A 12,795-nucleotide genomic window follows, 5' to 3' on the forward strand; every position below is an offset into this window, starting at 1 on the left:
AAGGAAATATGGCTAATGAGATCTCTTTTGCATCTCAATAGTTTCTCCTGGACAATGATGTGATTTAGGAGAGATCAAATTGAGACTTTTAAAGTCTCAATTTGAGTTAAAAAAAAAAAAAAAAAAAAACTCAACAGCTGAGCTCTGTCTCTTATTAATCAAATTTTCCTTTATTTTTGTCTATTTTTATGTCTCCTACAAAAATTGTAGGTGAAAACTTGTAAGATAAAGTGTTCAATTAAATAACGCATAACCAAAAACCCTATTAAGTCTCCTGAGCTTAAAGAAATTCCCTTTGGGTGGTTGCATTTGTGTTTTTGTTAATGGAGCCCTGGGTATTGCAAGCATATGTCATTGCGCGCGTGTGTGTGTCTCTGGCAGCGCACACTTCCTGCAACAGTGGCTAGGGGGTGCATGTGGACAGAAGAAGCCACACTAATATATTCCTCACTGGCTGCTGTGAGCTGGTCACATGGGGAGCCAGTGCGAGTTTAAAAGTGCTTTGGTTTCCCTTCAGCCAGTGCAGTGTGAGCCTTTGCTTGAGACGCACACACATACACACACACTACACGCCTTTGCCTACAGAACAGCAACTTTCTGTACTGGAGCTTCTCTGATATACACACACACACGCACACACATTTTCACATCTGTGTGCAGCTATAAAGGACAAGACACAGACATTAAGGAGCAGAGGAAGATAAGACTAGAGACGGAAGCAAACGCTTTTAAGTAAGTACCTTGATTGTATCTCTTCTTTATAAACTGTCAGTCATTTTTTAATGGGAGAGTTTTGTTGCATGCGGTGCAATTTGATTTTGTGTTTTGAAGGACAAGAAAGACATGCAAAGATGGACAGATTGTTTTGTTAGCTATTTTGGAGCTGGTTGGGATCAACAAATGATTGGCAAATGTCACCTAATGGATTATTTCCTGGTTGCTTGAGGTTGAACCTGGTGTCACAGTGTTCTAGCCTCAGCGTCCCCGGCTCTCTGCACGTGTTGAAAGGATGCGAGCGTGTTAGACAGCCGCGCACCATACGAGAAATGTGATTCATGCAGCCTCACTCCGGGAAGAGGAGGCAAACAAAGTGCATGGACAGAGAGGGAGACGGGGGTGAGGATCAGGGTACGGAGGGAATGGGAGAGAAAGACGGGCGACCGAGTGAAAGTGGAGAGGCTTTGAAAAGCCCTGACACTAGGCAGACAATTAGCCCCAGCTTCTGTTATCTGTGCCTTTTCTGTAGCCGCTGCCCTGAAGGCGCGGGTCAAGGGAAGAGCTGACCCAGTGTCAACACTCCTGCATGGAAGCCATTATCAGGACCTGATTGATTAGTTTTAGCGGAAATCTCCTCATCTCCTCCTCCTTCGCCTGCTTGGGCTGCCGCTTTTTTTGTTCTTTGGCTGGGGTTTGTATCTTGCTGGTTTCCCTGGGTTTACTTTCTTCATCTGTCCCTTGGACTTTCGTTATGGGCAAATCTCATGGAAACTTGTCTGGGTAACTTTTAGTTTTTTTTTTTTTTTTTTTAAATCAACAAAAATATTTTGAATGAAGAACCATTTTTAAAATAAGTATTTTTATTTGTTTGCATTATCATTATTTTTTTTTAAATGTATTTATTTTATTTATTTTTTAAACGTGTTCGATATTATTGCTCCTGGACAATTTAAATTGTCATGTGTGGCAATTTTTTGCTTGAGGGTCTGTCGTTCTGTTTTGGATTTACATGTGTATTTATATAAGTATAAGCAATGGCTCACTATATATTATATAATTCTTGATGACTCTACAGTCATATATACAAAAAGTTTGCAATGCATTTTTTTATGAAAAAAAAAAAAAGTGTCACAAAGCAAAAAGTCTTACAATCAAAAGATTCATTTAATATAGCAAAATCTAATGTCTTGTTACTGACGTTGAAATATGACCTGGACACATTCTTGACAGGTTCCATGAGATTCACCCTTCTTCTGCACATCTACTGCTCGTTTTGACTTATTGGGAAGCGACATCCATTTATTGGTGGGCTAAAACTCTTTATCTGTAACGCAGGAACATGCTGCGGGGGTAAACCTCTTTCTCTTTGGTTTTAAAGACTCTGCCCTCCTCACATTAGCTCAAAGGGGGGTCAGCTTAAATCCGGCAGGGTTGACACTGCCTTAATGACGCCCTGTTTCATGCCTTATTGAAAGCGGTGACTGAATGGCTGCCGGACACCTACTTTTCTTTTTAAACGAGGGTCTCTGCTTTCTCTGTGCAGCGTTTCAGTTCGTAAAGCCTTCACTAAAGGGGCTCTCGCTGTTATCTGAGCAGCCTATAGCTTGGCACCTGGTTTTAGTTTGACTCCATCCTCACCAACACAGTAAAAGAGCAACACGTGCTGGTCCGGGGATCTCGTGTGGATGTAAAAAAAAAACTTGCGGGCTCAATAAAAGAGATAAAGTGAGGTGCAAGCGCTACATTAGGCTTAATTGAACTAATACTGTCCTACTGGCATATTAAGGTCTTGGAGAAGCAGTACATCTTTAGGTCTGGGATCACGGTTGGGATTCCTCTCGCGGGGTGTGATTCGAGACCCCATGCTCGCGTTCTTCGCTCTAATCTCTCCGTCTTGCCCTGGAGCAGTGTTTATGATTCAAACAGAAGAAAAGTAAAATAACACCAGCATAATATTTCCCTTAACATCCTTACCCCTTGGATAAACATCCTTAAACAGATGTCAGAAAGCAGGCTGATCACAGACAACGGGGGCTGCCGATGCTTTCTTCCCCAACATACACAAATTCTACAAATTAGAAGCTGGTGCTTAAGGAATCCGCCAAGAAAACGCTTCCCAGTCCGTGCTGCTGCTCCTGTGTTTAAAGCCAGGACCACACTGAGATGAAATAGTCTGTAATTTTTATGAACTGAATTGTTAAACTGTTGTGGTGTGTTGGTAATTCAATGCTTATTCAATTATGATTTGATTGATTTATCAATTTCATTTGACTGGGATTTTTAAGCATGGTCTTTTATGCAGTAAATAAGAATTTTCAAGATGATCAGCTATGTTATTTTCTTGACTCTTCCAATTTAGCCCTTCACTGAGTAAACTAATGTGATGTTGCCACCATTTGATAGAGAGAATGTGGATGGTGATTGGCGACAAACCCATGCGCTGCATTACTGTTCATTAAAATGCATTTAATTGCAAGAAATCTTGTTTTGACTTTCACATGAGAGAAATTTATATTCATATCACTTTATACAGAGATTGGACTAGATTTGCATTTCCTGAAAGAGATAATGCTTTTGCAAGGCAGTAAAGCCCAAAGAAATTTTTGGTTTTCACCCAAAGGCACGTGAATTGTGATTTTCTAAATGCGTGTATATGTGCATTCGGCTCGCACATGAGCCTTGAATTTTTTTGTTGTTGCACTAATTAGTTGGTCCACATGGTGGCGACGATGACTCGACCATTATTTTACATTTGAAAAAGTAACAGAAGAGACGGAACAACAACGAACTACTGGAGACCGCAACAACAATAGATACCCACGACACACCCAAATAAAGAAATACACGCAACTCTAGTTGTGTACATACATTTGTATCACTTATAACTTCTGGAGGGAAATAACGCAGACACTGGAAAAAAGTTCAACGTTTCAGTGCGCACGTGTCGACCATCTGTGCTATCAGATTGGAAGGCTATGCGTTCGGCTGAAGGCATACTCTGAACATTAGCGCCAAAACTTAAGTATACTTTGGTCTTAAAATTTAGTTTTACATACAATTAGGTTTATGAATGAAAATGAAACGATGTTTTCTCCTGGTTGTGGAATAGAATTAAATCACAATGACACCATCTTTGCAAGTGAAGGTGACGATATATAAATGCAAGAAAAAAAGAGCAATCACAATTCCCTATGCAAATACATGTAGAAAAGGGACCAATAGGAACATAATATGCAAATGAGTTGCATTAAAATGCACATCTTAGTGTACGTTTACACAACAACGATATGCTTAAAACGGAGAGTTTTCCGCGTACAGACGACACCATTGTCAAAATGATCCCCATTCACACGGATCCGCGAAAACGACTAAAACGTCATCGTCTTCAGAAATTCGCGTTTTTGTTGTTTACATGGAGACCGTTTTCAAAAACGTGCACTTTGAAACCCGTTTTCAAAACTTTGCGTTTTCAGGGACCCAAAACGCCATTGTCATTTAAATGAATGGCCAAAACGCATAAAGAGTTTTACGTTTTTAGTTGAATACGGTGTCGTGTAAACAGCCCCTAAGCCTGAAATGATCTACAACACAAAGTTTGGATTGAGTGATTAAGTAGTTCAGATTGAAATGGTAACAGAAACATAATAATCATAATTATATTTAATCATAAAAGTGTCTTTGCACCTTGATGCTCTGATTTGTTGTGTCTGCCTTGGTATGGAAATGATATGTTATATGCTATAGATGGATGCATCTGCATGTTGCATGGACCCACCTTTTGGGCTCCAAGTCAACCTCAGATCAAACTATCCCTGCTAGTATGGACGGTCTAATACATTGACTGCACCCCACCCTGATGCTCCTCCCCCCCAAGGAGTCTTCTAAATTTGCCTCTACTTTAAACTAATGAATCCCCGGGCTGCATGAAATCTATTATTCTGCCTTTACCCTGTCCACAAAACATCCTCTATTACCCAATTTTGCTTTTCACTATACCTGGATCATAACTAACCCGGTTAACTCAAGCATATGAGGCTATACGTCTACACAAATCCAGATACATTTGAAAACACATCTTTTTCACTTAAGTTCAGCCTTCCGTCCACACCGAGACTGCATTTTTGTCCTTTGAAAACTGAGCTTTCTGGGCTTTTTCAGTTTTCAACATTTTAGTCTTGACGAGGAACATGCTAGTGTGGACATAAAGGCCATTTTCAAATGTATCCAAATTAATGTAGATGTAGCTTAACTTAACCTTGGTCCTCTCCTCAATGGCTCTCTTCCTGTTCAGTGGCAATGAAGATATTTCCATGGGGTATCATGACAAATCCAGTACCTCCATCCCAAACTCTATTTAAAGAGACATCTAGACCCTTGCTAATTAAACACTGAATATACATTTGTTATTTAGAGGCTGAAGGCCAGAAGTGCGTCTGCTTGTCTTTGAAAGGTCAATGAGTTTGCCGTTGCCTTGAACGTAACTCTGGTTTTTGAACTTTCGAGATTAATTTACTGACCACCTCTATCACTTTTGCACCTGTAGATAAAGATTTAAACCAGGCAAAATTGTCCAAGGTCAGGGCACAAGGGTAACCCGTACCTCTAGGCACAGTGAAAAATACAGGATGACCAGGAAATAAAGTAACCTAAATAACAACCCTCGAATACCACCAAGCGAAGAGCAACCCAGAAAAATGCTGGAGCTCTTCTTTGGCCACAACGCAAGCTTTTAATCTATTAACTGCTGATCCTTAAACTCTAATCAATGCAGGCTTTTATATTTCCATTAAACGAGAAAGGGAAATGAATAAATAAATCATGCCGTCAGAGTGCCCAGCCTCCTTCACTTGGAAAACCATCACAGACGGACCTCTTCTTAGCGTGTGCATTGCAAATCGTGTTAGCGCTCTGGGGCAGAGTTATTTACCCAATTTCCCTCCATCCCCTTAGCTTTTTATGGTATGTCTGCATTATTAGTGCCTCTGCTTTTGATAGCAAGCACAGTCGTTTATTAAGGGAAGGGGGCTGCAGACTTTTTGGACAAGGGGGGAGGCGTTGTGTTGACTGGGAAACGTTAACTGCATTAGCATTCCCCATTTGGCCTCTGATTGGAGTGGACTGGGGAAAATGCCAAGGTACATTTCTCTGTTTACGCCCCTGCATGGGCTACTATGAATCCTGGCACTTATTCAAGGTTGAGGGCCTCTGGACACGCCACATTTGTGTTGCCTTAGACCTGAATGTCCTACGCAAACTGCTTGGTTCCTCTTGCGAATTCAACAAACCTCATGCATAACCGCTTGATGGCATGGTGAACCTCATATGTGAATGAAATTTACGTGTGAGAGTGATAAAGAAACATGGATAAATGTGAATATACCGAGGTTGACGACTGCTAAATTTGACAAGAGAAGGATGACATTTTTAAAAAGGAGGCACGACATGAAGCAGAGTTTACGTTGTTTGAGGGTGCCAATTTCTTCAAACACATCTGATCAGTAATAATAATAATAATAATAATAATAATGTGTGTGTGTGTGTATATACTGCACATTACATTTAGTTTCCTCCTCAACAAGGTTGCAAATTGTGTTTTTAAAATGCTGTTCAAGTACCGCCATATGTCTTAACAATGAACAACACTATTAAGCTGTCTTAATGGCAAGAAAACACTGTTTAATATTGCATAAGTCTACCCTTTCGCTCTGCAGCTTTTCAAACGGCAAACCTGAGCGATTAGATATTGTGAAATCCGTTTAAAATAATCTCCTCTTCTTATTCTTAACTTAACGTGCCAAGCTAACTTGTATTGTCACCTGCAAGCATGATTAGATTTAGAGTGTTTAAAAGGCTTTTAATTGAAAACGGTGGCTTTATTAACAGTGCTGTGAAGCCCCGCAGGTGGACTCAATCTGCCCTGTAATCCTAGCAGTCTGGGTGTGATACGATTGTTTTCACTAAGCATACTGAATTAGCTGTGCTCCCCGCTGCCCACAGCTGCTAGTGCCTGCATCTAGGAGCTGTTTCCTTCAAGAGAAATACTTTCATCTCATTAATGTGGCTTAATAGTTGCGGCTGCTATGGAAAATCGCATAGATTCCTTGAATGACCTTTTAAAGGAGTCATATCAAATTTGCCTTGATCCAATTGAGGTGAAGTAGTTCATTGTACTGTGAAAACATACTGTAACTTAAAACGAATAATAATAATAATAATAATAATAATCCATTCCAAAAGACTATTAGTTTATTTGCAAGTTGTAAAGGTTTATTATTAGAGGTCATTGATTTATTTATTTTTTGTTAGATTTTTATTTTATTTTATGGGTTTATTATTATTATTATTATAAAAACGGCCCATTTCATAAATTATTTTTTAAAAAATGCAATATTAGTTATTCTATTAAGTTAAAGGAGAACTCCGGTCAATTTTAACATTGAGCTCATTTTTTTGTACATTTGGAGTGCTGTCAATTCAGAGAACAACGACAAAAATCGGTGTTGCCTACACCGTGTTATCCTCTTTTTAAAATTTGCACCCTGTTGACTTCAATGGGGCAAGTACTAAACCTGCTTTTAGCCTCTTAACATCCTTGATGTGTCATTACAAGTGCACAGGTCATGTGAGTGATTCCTTCTGAGTGAACACGAGTGAATCTGACTGCAGTAGATGTGAAAGAAATGTATAAAAATGATGTTATTTAAGCCAGCGCAAATACCTTTGTTTACATCCTGTTTTTCGGTTGAAGTCCAAAGTAGTCGATTGCCGAGTTCACGCGCGTGATCATAGGTATTAAACCTATGCGTGTGAACTTATAGACAATCTAGGAAGTCGGGGAACGGCAACGCTATCTCACGACCAATTCGTACAAGTGATAAAAAAGTGGCTAATTACGTACGAGTGAGGTCGTACGAATTCGTACGATTTGTCTAAACCCACGTGATGGGTAGGTTTAGGGGCGGGCTCAGGGGTAGGTCATTCGTATGAATTCATACGAATTGGCAATTCGTAAAATATGTTTTTACGATTACATACCACCTTTAAGATGTTGTTAGCTGTTTGCATATTAGTTCCATCATAATTTTGTTTTTTAATGTTTTAGTAGCCTACCTTCACAAAGAGTTGCTTGACACATAAAAATTCGTAGATATATATATACTGTAGGCCTATTGAACTGAATTGCTCTGAATCTGAAACAAGCAATTATTTCAACTTTTCAGGCTTGGCACAAGTATAATCAATGGCATCAAAACACAGCATATGGATGATGTACTGTACTGCCGATATGTTTGTCATGTCAGGATGTCTCTGAGAGAGCCGGGGTGTCCAGGTGGCTTAACTGCCTACTTAATGAGCACCAAATGACTATATCTCATCACCAGATGGCAAATGTTATAAGAACGTCATTTACTTTGAATCTGACTTTGCTGCGTTTTTTAGAAATAATTGGACTGTGATTACAGTGAAATGTCATGCTGAGTACCCTAACATCATCAGGCTGACGATATTTGAAAAAACGAGGACCCCCTGCTGTTTGCTCATTAGGGGTTTTATCTAACTAGCATGGCGCTATAGGGCCGGAATGATTTTTTAAAAGACAAAAAATTTGCATATAAAATAATTGTAAATCTGTTTTCATTCTATGATCAGTTGTTTAATATTACGTAGTACAATAATATACATCAATGCCATGATGCACATTTTATGTATTATTCCTTGTTGTGCGAGCCAGAGAGCAGATATTAACATTCTATTAGGTTGTTTGATGATGTATCGCATTAAAACTATGAACAGACTCTGTAGTGACACACACCTTCATTTAGAGGTTCTGCAGTTTAATACGGTCCGTTCAGTAAAACATACACTTGGTCTTGGTCCCACCAGCCATTTTTTTAAATTATATATCACTATTTTACACATTTTAGAGTAGTAGGAAAGTTAAACCTATGAAAACCAATGCAGATATGGAAAAACATATAGGAACCAAAAATGCTCAGATTATAGAAAAGGTCCACACAAAGAACTATAACTATAAAGATAACAATAACTGTATTAGTGTTCACACCAACAGATACTGTTCAGTATATTCTAAGTGCACGCTGCAGTTTTGTCATCTGCCTCTTTAAATTCTCATGCTTTTTAAAGCAGGATGGATTCTGATTGGCTGTTCATTGACTGTTCAGCAGCTGAAAAAAAATCCTTGAAAGTGATTCCAACCATATTGTTTCTCTGTGCCGGCATCGTTATAGTTTTGGTGTGGACTCTGCTATTCTCAGAATGATTTTTAGAACCATATATATATATATATATATATATATATATATATATATATATATATATATATATATATATATATATATATATATATATATATATATATATATATATATTCATTTAAATATTAGTTTTGTAAAGAAATTTAAATGTAGGCACAATTTAAGTTGCCTTTCGAGGGAACATCAATGCCACATTGGTCCCATTCACACTGATACGTTTTCTATAAAACGAATTTGGAATATTTAGCCATAACCTTTTAGATCAAAAGGTGTTTAAGATGTGTGTGTATATACACACATATACACACACACACACACACACACATAAATAAATAAACAAATATATATATAGCAATGCAAGTGACAAAATAATTAAGTTGGTCTATTTGTACTCTCCAAAAAAAAAAAAAAAAAAAAAAAAAACACCTAAAAGTTATTTTGCAGAAAGACTGTTGAGCTGGATTTTCATCATCTTTTAAAATAGTTACTGTGTCTTTCAATGCAAACTCTATTAATTATTAGCCTCTTTGAACTTTGGACTGAACAAAATAAATGATTATTTACTGTTTCATCTCATCTTAATCACCATAATGAAGTAGGGCAGTATGATTGGAAGTAGTTAATCTGCTTAGAGAAATGCTCTTCTCTACGTCTCTATAGTCATAATTATTCTTCGTTCATTCCGTAGGGAGGCAGTTTCCTTAAGACGTTCATTAATTATGACACAAACCATAACTCTTATCTCGTAAATAGTTCCCCCACACATTCACGCTGATTTCCTGTTTCTAAAATGAGCTTAACACAGGTGGCGGTGCGAATCTGGGGTGAATTTATAGCCGTCTTGCAAAACCTGCACTTGTCCTTTTTTATGTCTCCCAAAATAATAAGACATCCTGATTAAGTAGCGAGTGGTGAAGATAGCGAGGAACAAATGCGCTAATGGCCGCTGGAAATAAAACAGTTGACAAGGCTGCATGTAATTTAAGCGGTTTGACGGCTTAGGTGCTAGTGTTGTGGGAAATATAACTGCATATAATTTACCTGGGACAGAGTGAAGCCAAGATTTAAACCTTGTGTAAACAGTTAGAAGTGTCTTTGAACAAAACCCATCAGTCTTTTTCTCTAGATAAAGACGCAAAGACAGTTACAAGTCCTTCAGGGGAAGTTTCATACACAACCATTCAAATGAAACAACTAATTAATTAGTATTTTTGGCCAGCTTTATATACAGCCAAAATACATTTTCAAAATCAGATTTGTCTTGATTTCCAATAAAAATACTTAAAGGGATGGTTCACACAAAAATTAAAATGTGGTCATCATTTACTCAACCTCATGTTGTTCCAAACCTGTATGAGTTTCTTTCCTCTTCTGAACACGAAAGAAGGTATTTTGAAGAACGTTGGTAACCAGTTGACGGTAGCCATCGACTTCCACAGTATTTTTGTTCCTTCTTTTGAAATCAATGGCTACTGTCAACTGTCTGGTTACCAACATTTTTCAAAATATCTTATTTTGTGTTCAAAAGCAGAAAGAAACTCATATAGATTTGGAACAACATGAGAGTAAGTAAATGATGACATAATTTTCATTTTTTTATCCCTTTAATATTAAGGTAATAAGGCTGTTTTTTCTTGCTTATTTTCCCATAAACCTCACTGAAAACTCACATAAAGCAAAATGTGCACCAACTTAAAAACAGTTTACATGCACAATTACAACGTGGTTACTAGTACCAGTGCAATGATTCTTTAATTGATACATTGCAAATATTCTGAATTTAAAGAAAATCCTGATTCATTTAAATCCCATTCATTTCCATTCATCCCATAAATATAATTTCATCACGACTTGACAAGTCTGCCTGTTCAAAGCTAGTGACAAATGAACCTTGATGTGGAATGGCACACACATATATAAACAGGGAACCATGCTAATGTTAAAGGAACAGCTGGTTAGCATGCTACATTTGGAAAACCCTGTAGTAACGTAATTGTCAGGAGCTTGATTTTCCCCACTCAACGTCTCGGGCTCTCAGGTAATCAACCGCACATTCAACACATGCAAGTTATGATGCAAAAAATGATTAGACTAATTTAGAATAACAACTGTTCTATGAACGAATTTTTCATTCCAGTCCCTCGTCTGATTTGTTATGGTAATGCTCACATTTAGTCTGTGTTTCAAAAACTAGTGAACTGCCTAGGCAGCATTTGAAGTCGTCACAGGTACCAGGTCCAACCCCAATGTAAATGCAGTTTCAAAAGGTAGGGAACTGTAAATAAATTAAATAAATAATTAAAATTATTGGATCACTCCACAAATTAGAATATGCAGGATGTATTCCATATGATGTTTGTCCAATTTGCATTAAAATCATAAACACAGCTATTCTAAATCAGAAGTTTTTGAGGTAAAAAAAACAATAATTGCCTTTTATAGTGTGATAAGATGCATTAATTTATTACATTGTACAATAACTTACACTACCATTCAAAAGTTTGGGGTCAGGTACGTTTTTTTATTTATTATTATTTTTACTTTTATTCAGCAAGGACACATTAAGTTGATCAGAATTTGACAGTAAAGACATTCATAATGTTGCAAAATATTTCTATTTCAAATAAAAGTTGTTCCTTTGAACATACGATCCATCAAAGAGTCACTGTTTCTAGAGAAATATTAATCAGCACAACTGTTTTCAATATTGATAATAATAAATGTTTCTTGAGCATCAAATCATCATATCAGAATGATTTCTGAAGGATCATGTGACACTGAAGACTGGAGTAATGATGCAGAAAATGTAATTTTGATCACAGGAATAAGGCCACATCCACACAAAGCCAGAGCTTTCCCTATCCGATGGTTTTTTTCCCCTTGTTCTAAAAGAAAAATTCTGTAAACACGCCGTCATCTCAAGAAATATCTGCGTACACATGAAACCACTGAAACCGATTCAAAACAATGTAGTATACATGCCAGGCCAGTATGTGGCGCTGTAATTCTGCCACAGAGATACACTAAAAGTGGAGAAGAAGACTCAAACTAAAAAAGTTTTCTTTAATGTTCTTAGGCCTACAGACAGTACAGAGAAATTTAATGTTGGAGCCGAATTTGAGCGATCATGTGGGGAGGGGTGTGTTTATCGAATAATAATCAAATAATTCCCAGCGATCTTCGAATATTATTTTTACTTGAAATGCCCATCCCTACAAAATACAAAATGTCTTAATCAGGCAACAGACAAGCATCGTAGCATAAGAAATAAATATAAAGAAGTAAAATAAAGCAAAATAAATAAATAAATACATTCAAGTAAATAATAAATAAAGAAATAAAAGTAGCTTCTGCAGAACGGATTGGCTGTATGCACACGAAAACGCAAGGGTGTCGTTTTCAGATTTATCCACTCTGGGACCCGGTTTCAGTCTCCCACGACGGCGGATCCGTCTGGACGAAACGCTGATACGATACTTTTTTTTTTTTACATATACAGCCAAACGCGTCTCCGTGTGGACAGGGCCTAAATTACATTTGACTATGTATGCAAATAGAAAACTGTTACTTTCAATTGTAATAATATTTCACAATATTACAGTTTTTACTTTATTTTTTATAAAAAAAAATGCAGCCTTGGTGAGCAGAAGAGACTTCTTTCGAAAACTTGAATTTTATATAGACTATATATTCATTAAATAATAGTATATTATTGTATATAATATTAATAATACTAATTTTTCTGGCCAAATTATTATTTCCTTATGGGAATTGCAATTAAATAATTCCAAAACTCGGATGG

At 37.2% G+C, this 12,795-nt stretch overlaps 1 protein-coding gene across 1 annotated transcript in view; it reads left to right on the plus strand.

Moving 5' to 3' along the window:
• Window positions 1-492: 492 nt before the first annotated feature.
• Window positions 493-12,795, plus strand: part of cntfr (ciliary neurotrophic factor receptor) — a 187,634-nt gene continuing 175,331 nt past the window's right edge. Inside the window, exon 1 of the mRNA XM_079862002.1 lies at window positions 493-732. The gene's annotated coding sequence lies outside the window, so the exon portion shown is untranslated. The remainder of the gene's footprint in view (window positions 733-12,795) is intronic.

This window comes from Squalius cephalus (genome assembly GCF_949319135.1).
Source record: "Squalius cephalus genome assembly, chromosome: 24".
Taxonomy (NCBI): Eukaryota; Metazoa; Chordata; class Actinopteri; order Cypriniformes; family Leuciscidae; genus Squalius; species Squalius cephalus.